The 14317-nt window shown below is 37.8% G+C and overlaps 1 protein-coding gene across 1 annotated transcript in view; it reads right to left on the bottom strand.

Annotated features, from left to right (window-relative positions):
* The window catches only part of FABP6 (fatty acid binding protein 6, ileal), a 41237-nt gene extending 28605 nt beyond the window's left edge, over positions 1-12632 (bottom strand). The window contains exon 1 of the mRNA XM_010296338.1: positions 12546-12632. The gene's annotated coding sequence lies outside the window, so the exon portion shown is untranslated. The remainder of the gene's footprint in view (positions 1-12545) is intronic.
* Positions 12633-14317: the final 1685 nt, after the last annotated feature.

Here is a 14317-nt window from a genome sequence, read left to right as displayed (position 1 = left end):
GGCATTGAAAATTGCTAGCTGCAAGTTTTTATTCTAATTTTAGTCAGAGAACAGAGCATCTGATAGAAAGATGAAATGTGCACATCAGGCACAGAGACATTAGCACACACAAATGGGCCATGACCTCTCCAACTGTTGTTAGTGCTTTTTTGTGTGTGTTTGCAGACACTATGAGAGACAAATTCACCCTCAGTGTAACTGGATTCAAAAGTCAGTGGAATTCTGTAAGAAATTAATATTATCCTGTATATCTTTATATTGATGGTTACTTGGTATGGGAAGATTCCAGCTCAGAGCAGCTTTCCACCCCCCGCCTCACATGAGAACTGCAGACCTCTGTGCCATGTGTATAGAGAAGGAGCAGGGATATTTTAGGGGCAGGGGGGGGGGGGGGGGGGGGAGGTGACGTATTGGGGTTTTTTGTTTGGTTTTTGGTTTTGTTTTTTTAACTGAGAGCTTAACTGGATGACAGGGCTAAGCAGTATGCTACAGCTTTCAATAGTTTTGTTTGGCCTTTTTAAGCGAGCAAGAAATGCTTGAAAAACTTGGATACATTGTCGTTTATGCCACACCCCTCCCCTTTGAACTGTTTCAAAACTGTATCACAAGAGAGGCAGAAAGAACCACGTCAGTGTGGAATCCTAGGTTCCATAGTGTCTCCATTTTATGACTTCCAAAACATCAGATAGATAGTAGATAGCAAACAAAGGAAGATCCAATTACAAAACATACCTTATGAATGGCATGTGGGCAATAAGACAAGGATGTGAGACAAAAGTTACTCACTCTTATTCAGGTAAACCATGAAGTCAAGGTGACTTCAAGAGGGACTGCCAATTATAAGCACACATTTGAAATCTACCTAGAAAATCCCAGTACAAATTTGTTCTATTTTGTTGACCTTCCTGCAGTGCTTAGCTCTGATCTGTAGCCAATTCTTATACAATTGTTGCATGTAAGGCAATGTCTAGCTGGAAAACACACTTACCTTCACCAGCCATTTTACTGAAATACATCCAATCGGTCATGTGAACCAATTAGAAAGAAACCTGAATGTGTCAATAACGCTTAATTTAAGGATAGAAATTAATTTGTAATTTATGGAATAACCAGATGCATCTGAAAGACTAATTGCCTGGTTACTGTGTCTTTGTCAAGGATAACGTTTAGCACTTACATGGCACTTTTCATCCTCAAGTTGTTTTTAAACATTCACTATAATTAAACCACATTACACTTCTATGAAAGAAAAGTTATTGTCCATGTTTCACAGCCAGCAAAGCTGAAGCTACAAATAAGCGACAAAAAGAAGGACGCAGTGTCGGAGATGGGTTGGCAGCTGCTTGCCTCAGCTCGGGTAGTACAAACGTTCCAAATGATTACCAGTCAGTTCTATTTCCTCTATTGTCCCATCTTCTTAAGCTCTGTCAGCACAAAAAACTAAATGAGAATTGACTATGTAGGATTCCCATTTCTGTAAGTAATTAAGGTCAGTATTTTACCATCTCTGTTATTCCTATTGGACGTGAGATTTATCTCCAGGGTCCACAGATAAGGAAAAGCCACACCTCAAAAGCTGTAAGTTCTCTGGATCTTGGGGTCAACAGAGCTTGTCTACAGCTGTAGAACAGCCTCAAGAAACACCACTGTGTTTCCACAACCAAAGAACAGAAGAATTGCTTTGACATATTATTTAAGGCAAAAGAGACTTTTGTAATTTGCTCAAAAGACTTCTATGAGAAATTCTAAATTAATTACCAAGCTAACTTACCTATAGTTGAGTTTAGGCCTCCCGATTTATCCTAGCTCCAGCAATAATGTATTCTTACATACAGTCACCAATGTATTACAGGCATGACAGTAGTAGCACATGGGTTTCAACCCACAACAACCCATCCCAAACCAACTAATTCTTGAACAATATAGCCGTTAATTTGTGATAGTTATTTTTGCATGGAGGCAGGCAGGGATCAGGATAGGAACAACACTGCAGTTATAATATGGTCTGGAAGATAAAATGCAACACAATTATATGTGATACAAATAGTCTTTCTGGTACTGCAGGAAAAGCTGCATAGTTATTTGTATTACAGTGGCAGGTAAAAGTTACAACCAGGGTTGGGGCCAGTTGTTTTGTGCTCCATACAAACCTATAGAGACACCTCCATGTACCTTCAATCTGCATTTTTGAAAGTACTTTAATCGAAAGGAAAATTAAAAAATAAAACAAACAAAAAACCCAAAACCAACAAACCTTGGCCAATATACTGCCCAAATAAACATTACCATATCTGTACCTCTGTTTGGTAGCTTGCTTTGATCTTAGCTCTTAACTGAAGGCTAGTGCACAAGCTGGTGTGGCAGACTGAGTCAAGTACTAAAGACAATCAACCTACTCTTCCCTCCTTTCTCTCTTTTAAAAAAATGTAGACTATGTAAGTCAGTGTTCTGTAAAGCACTTTAAGAGCCAGTGATTGTAACAAGCAATTTAAGTGCCAGCTCGACACAATATTTAAAGGAGGAAAGATAATTACTAATAGCAGTAAAAATTAAAAAGAAATGTGTGAAAGGGACAGTGGGAATAAACAGCTCAAGAATTAAGCAAAAGAACCAAATATACTTGAGAGACCTTGGTCAAATTATTTTAATTTAGAAAAAGATTATCTTGTTCAATGATTTCCCTGTATTCCTGTATATTATTCATAGATGGCCAAGAGAAATGTTTATGAAAAAAGGAACAAGACAGAACAAAAGCCTAGATGAAATAAGAGCTATTGATGAAGAAGAGGTACAACTGCAGAAATAAAGGATTCCATTTAATTGTCAGAAATTAACTAGGTCTTTGATGCTCAGCAGACATGAACTGAAGTCATCAATTTAAGAGAACTACTCTTAGGTCTGCTGAGCAGCTGCCTCCAGCAATTACAGGAACATGGTCGTGTTTACACCACTGTCAATGATTTGCCATGTGACTATGGAGGAAAAACAGTTCTGAGTTTTCAAAATTACCATTTGCTTTGGACACTGAGGATTTTCACCAATTGATTTAAGGTCTGTTTTCAAAGGCCCTAAATGCTTATAAAGACATTCTAGTAAATGGGTTTAATTCCTACTCTGAAGGAAGGTGTTCATCTATCACACCTTAGAATACATTTTGTATTTTGATGTCAGTGCTTTAACAGGGGGACATCAGAATGTTTCTTATCTGCTATGTACCCAATACTAATATTTATGAAGGGAAAATAATTACAGAATTTCTTAATGTGCTTTTTCACAACAAAAACACCCCAACACTTATCCTTAAAGGAAAGTGTATCCTGTTTCACTATGCAAACAAGCACACTGCATATAATTTAAAGGTAAATATTCATGTATTTTACACTAACTACATAATAGTATACACAGCAATGCATGTGTCCAACACCAAAAATAATTTGGGGGAAAGGTTTAGGAATGGCATGGAAAATCCTGAGAAACTTTTCAACTGTACTTTCACTTAGTGCAATTTGGTCCTTTCCAAACAAAAGCATTTCAAACCAGTTATGATCAAACACAAACAACTTCCAGCAGCTTAACAGATTGCAACTAGTCAGCTGAACCACTGCACGAGACATTGGATGTCAGTCTTCTTCTGTCACAAAATGAATAACTTACCCAGCAGTAAAATACATCCCCTTGGGAGGACTTGTAGAAGGACTTTCTCTGGTAGGAAAGAAACAACGTTTAAAGTAACGGTATTCCACCTCACCCTTGGCATGGAGTCACATAGGCTGCTACAGTAACTTGGGTTATACCTGGCAACGTGTTAAAGAAGTGTTACTTAATTATATGCCCATATAATTTACAAGTTAGTTTAAACATCCCAAATGAATTAGGTAGTATATGGGCTTAGTAAAAGAAAGAAATGGAAAGGGGCAAGTAAAATTCTCAATCTTCTTTTCAACTTGCTTATCAAGGTATTTTCCCACCTCAGTTCAGTTGTAAGACAAATGAAAACTTCTCCAATACTCAGTCTTACATCAGCTAAGAAAAACAAGGTGACAGTTATGTCCTTCTGAAAACATTTTCCTTCCACTTCCATATGAGTAATTTCCCTCCCCCACCCAACACGTATGCAACAGTAACTAATTGACTGATTGCCTATTTTCTCACAAAATCAAACATAATCCAACTTGTAAGTAACAGTTCTGGCTACCCTATGCAAATAGAGGACACTTTTTGTCCCTATCTTTGTTCCTTTATTATTTCATTAAACACAAATTTGAATATAGATGTACTCCAAATTTCAAAAGGACAGTGAATCTCCTAGATATTTCTTTACCTGCAGCTGCATAGACCTCTTCAGCAATCATGAAAATAACTATTTAACATCTAATCGATGCTCTACAGATAACTAATATTAAACCAAAATACTCACTGAAGAATCCTAAACAACAGATATGGTGTCAGATATTTTAAAACAAAATATAATAATGTGCAGAATCCGTTGTTAAGTAGTAAGATTTAGTATTTGTAACTGGAAGTCTAATGTTTCAGCTGAATACCAACTATTATTTGATTATTGCTTTTTCCAGGGACCCTGACATTCAATACAATTTCTTCTCCCAAAATACAGATGACCATCAGTAAGTATTAAATATGGTTTTCAGAGATGCTACCCAAATACTTCCAGCTCCTATTTTCTGGTGCAAAGAAATACAGTTGCTTTGCTCATCCCATAAGAAAATCACACTGGATGTGATCTGACAAAGACAACCAAACCTACAAATTGTTAAAAAAAAAAAAAAGTACTGACAAGCTAAAAGGAATTTGAAGGATTTGGTTTACTTGGAAATTTCCAGTAAATACTTGTATACAATATTTTCTTGCTATTCTCTTTATGTAAGACTTAAAATACTCATCTTTCATAGTATAACATTTTTAGTTCATATTAGATATATTCCTGCCACATATTTGACTAATACTTATTGCCTTGTTTATTTGCCACAAACATTCCAAGGACCTTTCTCACAAACAGCATTCTTAAATAATTAAGGAGACTGAACAGAAATTAATGGATCAAGGTAATGTATTCATAGATAAAATAATTGTATTTGTAACCTTAATTTAAAAACAAAACAAAACAAACAGGAAAAGACAGTAGGGTAAGAACAGAAGAGTTAGGCAATGCCAAAAGTAAGTTTGCACACACATCTTTTGTCCCTTAACATGCATTTGTCTAGATAGCATTTAAGTACTTGGTTTCCTTTTTCAGTACCGTATAACTCATTTTTCATACCTTTAGCCATACAAATTTCTCCATTTCGGAGGAGATATTCTGAAACTCACTTACACACAAAATGTTGCCAAGATATATTGCATTACTTGAAATACAGTTTGTGATCATTTAATCACACCACAACTTCATTTTGCCAACTGGAATGACTGAGACTTAGAGCTACAGAGTGTTTATCTTTTGATAAATTAACCATTCCTTCATTTCCATTTAATTTAGTTAGAATAAAAAGTATTTATTCCCCTAATATTTTTCAGACAGAAATCTAGAAGTCTTTCCCATAGGTGTCCCAAAGTAATAAGAAAGAACTAGAGCTTAAAATGTAAATTCTTACATAATCTTAATTACAAATAGCCCCTTTCATCCTACAGAATACTTAAGTGTCCACTAATTTCAAAATTCATGAAATTAGACATTCTTGACTGGAACTCAGGAGCTAAGGAAGGAGGACACAGATCCCAAGAAGCTGGTTTATATTGCTCAAAGTATAAAGCAACGTAAAATTTTGCAGAACCTGCCATTTTTACAAATGAATCTGAGTGATTCAGAAGTATCCTTGTGATTCTAAAACCCATCATTATCATGGCTTAATGCAGTACCTGTCACAAGATAAAAGAGGACATTATGGCAGGGAATTAAAGCCAAAAAGAAGCTTCTAAGCCTTTGTCTCAGATGGGAATGTAGTAGCTAAAACCCAACCCTGTTCCAGAGCAGAACTTAACACATTTCAACAACTTAATACCTAAGGCTACTGCATTCAACTTAACTGGGGGGAAAAAAAAAAAAAAACCCACACCAAAAAACAAACAAACAACAAAACAACCCAACTCACAAACCACTCCACCACAGAAAAGAAAATATCAAAGTCATCATCAAGACTAATATCCTAACTCTTAGGAAAAGCACCAGAAGAACTTCAGTTGCTCGTTCTACATTTCAAGTCAAATGACAGTACCACCAGGAATACTACAAGGGCTACTCCCCAATCCCTATTCTGGAACAGCTTCCTTGAAGGAATTATTTTCTTAATTCTTGGACAGTTACTTTAAAAATACAGAGAGACGAAAGTGAGTTTAGTCCCAGAGCAGATCTTCAGGTTCAAAGAGAGCCATTCAAAGGATGAAACCTCAGGCTAAGGCTACATAACATACCAGTATTAGCAATGACTGGCCTTTACAAGAACTCCTAGAATTGTTTCTTCTGTTATGCAAAGTAAAAGAAATAACTCGGTTAGCAACTAGAGCTGGCACAACTGCAGGGCTCTCCACACCAACAGCTGTGGCACCAATAAGCATCAAGGCCATTTCTACTGGTGCTAGGGCAGCTTGAAGTGATTATGCCACAGCAGTAAGGGTATCTGCAAAGGATAGTCACAGTTAAAAATTGCACTATGAAAATTACAAGTTGCATGACAAGGCCTCACTTTGGAAAGCCTTCTTCAGTCAGAACAGAGTATCCATAAAGGGAATTTTTCTGTAATAGTTTATGTGAGCAAACTCTTCTGCTACGTGAGCCATTACTCAGTGTAGGATGCTGATTTAGCACTGATTCAGGGAAAGACTGTTACTGACTCAATTAGCAAATCACTTGAGGATTCTGTAGGGATCTCCTACTCAAATTCAGGTAAGGCCCAGTCCTGCTTGCCATGTTAGGACCGTATTTCAATGAATAACTGACAGATACTGTGCCATAAACGTCAGTGCTAAACATATAATTAAGGAATGAAAAAACTTAGAAGATTTCTTTTCAATCTGCAATTGAAAGAGTAAAGATTTAGAGGACACAGAACAGGTATCTATTCACTAATTACTGGTAGTATGTCAAAGGAGGTGGTATCATCACAGGGGAGATCTTTAAAAGATCAACAATGTACATTTTTAAATGAATGCAGGAGACAAAACAAAACCACCTCTCTGCTAAATTAAACTTTCAGCAACCCTATGGATTCTGAAAGCCATGACTGTGTTTTAGAGCAGTAAGTTATACCTAAAGATAAAGGAATGTGAAGAACTGCAGCAGATTTTCACAACTAAGTGTCTACATAAGACACAACTAAACATTTTGCAAGACATGGTTGCTTTTCCACCTCCTATCAAACATAGGGAGCTTGATTAGAACTATTTAGTTCTAATTACAGGTGATAATCACAATTTCAATGTTTAAACTGTGGAACTAGACTACCTGTATAGTCAAAAGGACAGATGGGCTTCTGAGGTCACTTCGGAGTTAGCTTAGCAACCTTTTCTGAACCACTGTCCTGAAAGCAATTCCTTTCTTTACTAACAGAGCTCCTAAACTGGCCATTTAAGCCAGGCACTTCAATTAGGTCATGTAAATACCTTCCCCTGTAACTAAACCACTACTGAAAATGAACTTTCTTAGTCATTTAGGCCCATGTTAACCAATTAGCACCTCCTCGACTGAATCCACCTGGACTATCAGAGCAGGGGAATGGAATTACTTCCCTGCCTGCCATACTTGATGAAGAAATGGTCAAATGGACTGCCAGCCCATCATGAGGTTTGTAGCTCCAGCAAGAAGGAACTGGAGTATTTCATACCTGACTCAGAGACAAGGCAGCTCATGCGCTGACAGAGTGGTGTCCTAGCCCAACAGCCTCCTGTAGGTACACCAACACATCTCTGCCCCACAGCCCTATGAAGGCTGAATTGTCCTGACAGTACTTTTGAAAAGGATACCCTGCAAACGCTGCTCTTTGATGTTTTAGTAAATCAAAATTAGTCTAAAATGTGACCGAGTCTTCAAGACTCAATAAAATTGATTGATCTAGCTGGGCACTACAAAATTGTATTATATAAATGAATAAATTCATTCCACACCCACAACTTTTAATACTGGTAATAAGTAACTGTGGAAGGGGACCAGTGTATATGTGTGGGAAAAGGACTGGCACTTGATCTAATAAGAATGTTATAATTAAAAAGTTAATAATTTAATAACAATGACCATGGTTTGAGAGATACTATAGATGTAGTTTTTAGTGCAGGATGAATTCATTTTTTTATTTATACTAAAATAATGAAAGATCTTTTAATAAAAGACAGTTATAATGTATGCATGCAAAACTAGAGATAAGATTTTAGATGCCAAAATATGAAACAATTATAGTATTAGCAATTTTGCATCTTCAAAGTTGTGCGTTTTTTTATCTGAATGGAAAAATATATGGAGATACAATGTGGATACCACCAGTACCTACAGATGCACAGATTTCAGAAGATAGCAGAAATCAGTCAGATTAAAAGATAGGACAGGAAATAGTTTCAGACTTACATTTCCTTAAAATTATAAAATAACTGTGAGACATGTCAGCAGTAAGCTAATGCCAGTGCTTCGCCCCAAGGGATCGCTTATAGTTGCAATTTTTTTTTAAGCAACCCCGACTATGGTAATTGATTTAAATCAATTCTCCATATGGACATTAGGTAAACCCCCAGTCGTTGACTTCATCTCTTGTTCACAAGAAATTTAGCATATAATTAACTTTTCAAATTGCAGGATAGACTTCTGGGGCATGTGTGCATGCAGTGAGATTTTACAAATCCTTTAATGATCATTCATAAACCTAACCAAATGAGCTCTATGTTCATATGGCTACAAAAAAATCAGTTACCAAATGTTACAGGAATGACTGATTATTTTCTCCTCCCAAACCAATAATTCTGCAATAAATCAATAATGAAGTTTAAAAACAGCTTAAATGTAATTAAAAATTGTTTTAAGAGCATTACTTTCCTAACTTGTTATAGAAGCAGTAAGTCTGCAGCATACAATCAAGACCCAGTCTTTACTTTGTTTGCTTATATTCCTCTGCGTTGCTTACATACATTGACTTTCATTGGTCACTCTTTCTCTTTTTAAATAGGAAAGTCTTGAAAATTTCACAGTAGCAGATCATGCCTTGAAAACACTGAGTAATGTTAAAATGAATTTATTAACACAGCATAAAACTGTGGTCCCTAAGCCCTGATTTGTGGAGGTTTTGTGAGACCCTCAGACCTTCCTCAGAGCCACAGGAAATTGTTGTCAGTATAGCAGTCACGGGAAGCTATTGCCATCACAATTCAGATTGACGCAGGGAGAAAAGTATGGCATTTCCTGTAGCACACTATTTCTCAGTGCTGTTTCCGAAGAGCCAGCAAAGACTGGAGCTATTGGATGTATATAAACCACAATCCCTTTAATGTGTGGAGTCACAAAGTCTCAGCAAGGTTGTTAGAACTTCAAATTGTAAACCTCTAATCTAAAATTCTTATGTACCAGTCTAGATATTAGGAAAAATACCTACTATCTTACCAAGACACTATAAACACTCCCTGTAAATCCACACACGCAGAGCTTTCATATGCCTACACTAAAACAGATCAGTTCCAGCATGAACAGGCATAGTGAACTTAAACATATCCAGCTAGCTTGGATACCAATAACACCACAAATTCCAGCTACTAGGCAATTACCAGGGTGCAGCCCATTCTGGAGACTGCTATCACAGTTTCACTGTTATTGGTAGCTAAATTAGCTTCAAGGAAGCTGAGTACTTCTAGATTTGCTGCAATCATGCACTTTGGCTTCACTGCAACCCTGATTATACTCCATTTATGTATATTGTTCCATTACAACCTTGCATTTTGTGTTGGCTCTTTCATGGTAGTGCACTTTTATGGAACTTGATGCCCAGAGAATGATGTTACCACTATACATCATCTCTACACACCCTAACCCAATGCACTTATTAATTGAAATCAGCGTTGGACTAGATGACCTTAAAAATTCCTTCCAACCCCAACTATTTTGTGTGATTCTGTGAAACACACATACATGCTGTGACTATTCACAAACTTCAAGATTTTCTATTCATAGTTAGGTCAGTGCAGTAATACATTTTAGTCATGACAGAACAAATCAGTATCACTAATATTGAGCAGCTCAGGCCTTTAAACAGTCAAGTCTGCTAGACCCGATCCTTATCGCATCCTAGTTTACACACAGAGAAACAGTTTTTTCACCCATGTATACCCATGCATACAGATACAACCGTATCTACTTCTTACAGGCATCATGTAACCACATCACATCCGTTCACTCACTCAACCCAAACTTACTAAAACTTCTTCAGCTACCCAGTCTGCCAATATGCTGTTAACACATCTTCATAGAACTTTGCATTTTCCTGCCTTCAAATGCATCATTTTATTCCCTCCAATTGTATCACCACTTCTCTCAAATTCATGATTTCTTCTTTCTACTTCTGTCCTTTCTGCCACTTGCTGAAAACATGGAGGCTCATTTTAATCTACAGAAAGTGTTAGTGCAATTTGTCTCACTGACTTCATTTATTTTCTTTTGGCAGCTTCTAAAGGTTCCAGGATAGAAACAAGGCCCCAACTATGCCAATCACTATGCAAACCAACCACAAAAAGACAAACCCTATCCTAATGAGATTACAGGCTAGATTTAAAATAAACAGAAATTAAATGCTGATCAAAGGAATTTGGGGCGGAAAAAAAATTACATAGCAAGCACTTTTTTGTTAAACTTACAAGTTTCATCCTGCATCTACATGCCTGCTGTTAGTATACTTTCATTTAAGGGTTACCTATGCTATCATATTTCCGTTGGCCATTAGAGTGGTATATAAATGTCCTTATTTACCTGTTTTTAAAAGCACATATAGCACTTTTCAACATGCAAATGCTAATACGAAAGAGCTGTTTACATTCTATTTAAAGACCCCCTAGCCGTTTAAACTGTTTGGGTCAAGCACATAATCTTCGCTGTTACTGCAATGAAACAATTCAGATTGTTAACAAGCCATACATCCTGATTTGTTTCCTATGCTTAGCATAAGGATTGCTGGGGTCTTCACCAGATGTAAGAGATGACAGTTTGCATTTTAATGGTAACTGTCTGCCATAAGCAACACCTACTGAAAAGCAAGGTGGATTTCAGTAAGCATTAACCTCGCCGAATTTTTGCAAGAGGAAATCTTCCATTTTACGCCCATTCTCTACATAAGTCTGAGCTTAACATAACAAAAAGCCTGCCAGGCTGAGCTATTGGATCTTAATGTCCCATCAGCTCAAGGGCTGAGTAGTCTCTTTGTATTAGTTGGTAATTTCTTGTAGGCTCAGAATTTACTGCCATCCTTCTATGCCATGGCACGGCAGCACCAGAGAAATGCACTGTGGCTAACTGAACTGACTGGCTAGCACAATTAAAATCACCAACCATACAAAGTATCTACACAAGCCATGCTGTGTTATAGTAAGGACCATGACAGTTCTGGCCTCCCCTGCATGAAAGCTGTCTGGCAACTTTGCTTTTGCAAACTTCTATTTGAGTGCAAGTGTTTGTAAGTTTTTGAAATATAGTACTACACCTCCTGAGTTTAAAAAAAAAAAAAAAGAATAGAATATATGACAATACACACCCTGTACCCTGCCAGCCTCTTCTAGCTGATGTGATGTCTTTTCCTCACAATATTAGTCTTGGGATGAACAAATAGATTACTACTAGTGTAAAAAACAGTAATAAGTAAACCAGCATTCGAACAGACGAACATGCAGAATAGTCCTGCGCATGCCGAGTATGGTTCAGTCTACTGTTGAAATACAGCTGGAGTACCTCCAAGCACAGTTAAATTCTTTGCGTAGGAGAGCAATGTGAAAACAGTTCTGGTGTTACATATGAGCTGTCTTCACTAATACGTTTCTTTAATCTGTCCTAGGACTCATCTGAATAAGGTAAAAAGTTTCTGGGAAACAAATCTTAATTTTCTATATGTCATATGTTGTCATAATCGCACAGACCAAAAGTAATGAGAGGAAAGAACAGCAGAGTTGTCCTTCCACTCCTACAACCATTTCTTTATACTAGGCTTCTTCAAGATGAGAACTGTTTATAAACCATTTGCAACTTCTGTGAACCTTCCAGAGCCACTATGGCATTCTCCTTGGCAGAACATACAGAAAACCCCGAAATCTCAGATCTGAATGAAAACTGAAAACCTTGCACAGGGATGGCTTTGAAATGAAGGTAACTCAGTAGCAACACAAATCTTTTCATTATTCTCCAGAATTCTGGCAACGAGCATAATTCAGCCTTAGGAGCACCTAGACAGTTGCCATCATTCAAAGCATTATGGCGTCAGAATGAAGAATACAGATCTTTTACAAATATGGTCTAACAAAATTGTTTCAAAATTATTTAGGAAGTAGTATTAATCGTAGGTAGTTTTGGAAAAGCTTACCAAATCTGATTTCTTTTGAGCCACAGATCATATGCTGAATCCATCTGCTGTTTCTCTGTGATACAGACTGACAAAGCTGCAAGCATGGCTGGAAAAAAAATACTGTAATTCAGTATCTACTACTCCTTCCCCCAATAAACACATTCTATTCTACCCACCCACACTACCAAACCATTGATTTAACAAATACAGTGGTAAAAGATACAAAAATTTATTAAGCAGTTTTTTATATTTAGCAAGCAGTTTTACCTTTAGCAAATTGTTTTGATTATATTTCTAACATATTTGTCTCCAGAATTGACTAGCTCTTCTTCCTGATGTTCCCATATGTTCCTTACACACTTTACACCACAAATAATGTAAACATTATGTTCACCATGCAAAGTAAACCACTATCAGATAGAAGAGTCTTTGTCTGTTATGCAAGTCAAATCACTATGATCAGAGTAGGTTAATCATGCCTTTATTACTTACTAAAATCCTATAGCTATCAGCTTGCAAGATCATGTTTTACTTGCATACACATAGCTTTTTTGCTTTTAGAGAAGACTATATATTCCACATTCTCGTTTATTACTACTAAAGAAATTCCCTGCATTATTGTAGTCTTTTAATAAATATAACTCACTTTTCCTACAACGAAGGGAAAAAAAGGTGAGTGCAGTACCAGGCCTTAATCAAGATTTTTTTTTTCTCAGACCTCTTGCAAAAATTTAATTACGTCTTCATGCCCATCACTTGTAAGTTTTTTACCTGACAAACCAGGGTGCAGACCTGTTTCTACTGTAAGCATACCGTTGGTAGCAGCTTTGAAGTCTGCCAATAAAAGTCACTTTATTTTTAAATAAAATCTTATAGATTTCACTTGTTACTTTTCAGAAAAATTAATTTGTTGCTGAACAGTATCTCTGTCATAACAGCACTAGGAAACCATTCATGCTTTAACATCACTTTTGCCTTTCTGTCTCAGGTTGCTCCTACTTTTCTTTCTCATCCATCCTTCCTTCTAACAAATCCCTCCTTTCTACCAAGGACTCGGCTTCCCAAAATGTAAAATCACGCATGTAACAGACTAAACCTCTTCCTGTTTCATTAATTTTTGTTTAGAACTACAAGATTTCCTACCTGGGCGGAAAAAATGCCCACACGGTAGCAACAATCCCACAATAAAAAAAACCCCACTGATTCAGAACATCTTAAGGGAACACGTTAACTCTTTCTCTCCTTTTCAATATTGCGCTTTTCACCTTTATCGGATATACCTAATTCATACTACTTAACCTTTTAAAGTGTTGATTTACTTCACAAAAGACACCAGGCCCTCTGCCTTCCTCACATTTTCCCCAGCGACCCGCCCGTTCACCACACTGTTTTTCACTCCCCCCCTCCCCTCAGTAAGGGCCCCACTCGCCCCCACAGCACGGGGGCAGGTAGCGCCACAGACCAGAAGCCCCCCCCGCCTGCACACGCGCGATGGCGGGCGCAGCGCTGCACAAGCTGGGAGACAGAGACAGCCTCTGCCCGCGGGGGTGTCGCTACAGGGCGAAGTAACAGCCCCGAGGGCAGCCCTCCTGCCCTCGCCATCTTCCCTCGCGCCCTCTCCCGGCCGTGCGCAGGACGCATGCGGGCCACCGCGCAGACCCTTCCTCGCGCTCCCCTGACAGACGTTTGGCGCCGCCAATTACCAGCTTCCCGCGGGAGCGGCTCCTCCTTCTACCAATGAGATCGCGCAGCCGCCCTAGAGACCCAACCCCTCTAATCTGTAACGGCCT

The sequence above is a fragment of the Phaethon lepturus genome, unplaced genomic scaffold (genome assembly GCF_000687285.1).
Source record: "Phaethon lepturus isolate BGI_N335 unplaced genomic scaffold, ASM68728v1 scaffold28410, whole genome shotgun sequence".
Lineage (NCBI taxonomy): Eukaryota > Metazoa > Chordata > Aves > Phaethontiformes > Phaethontidae > Phaethon > Phaethon lepturus.
This window is presented reverse-complemented; position numbering and strand designations above follow the sequence as displayed.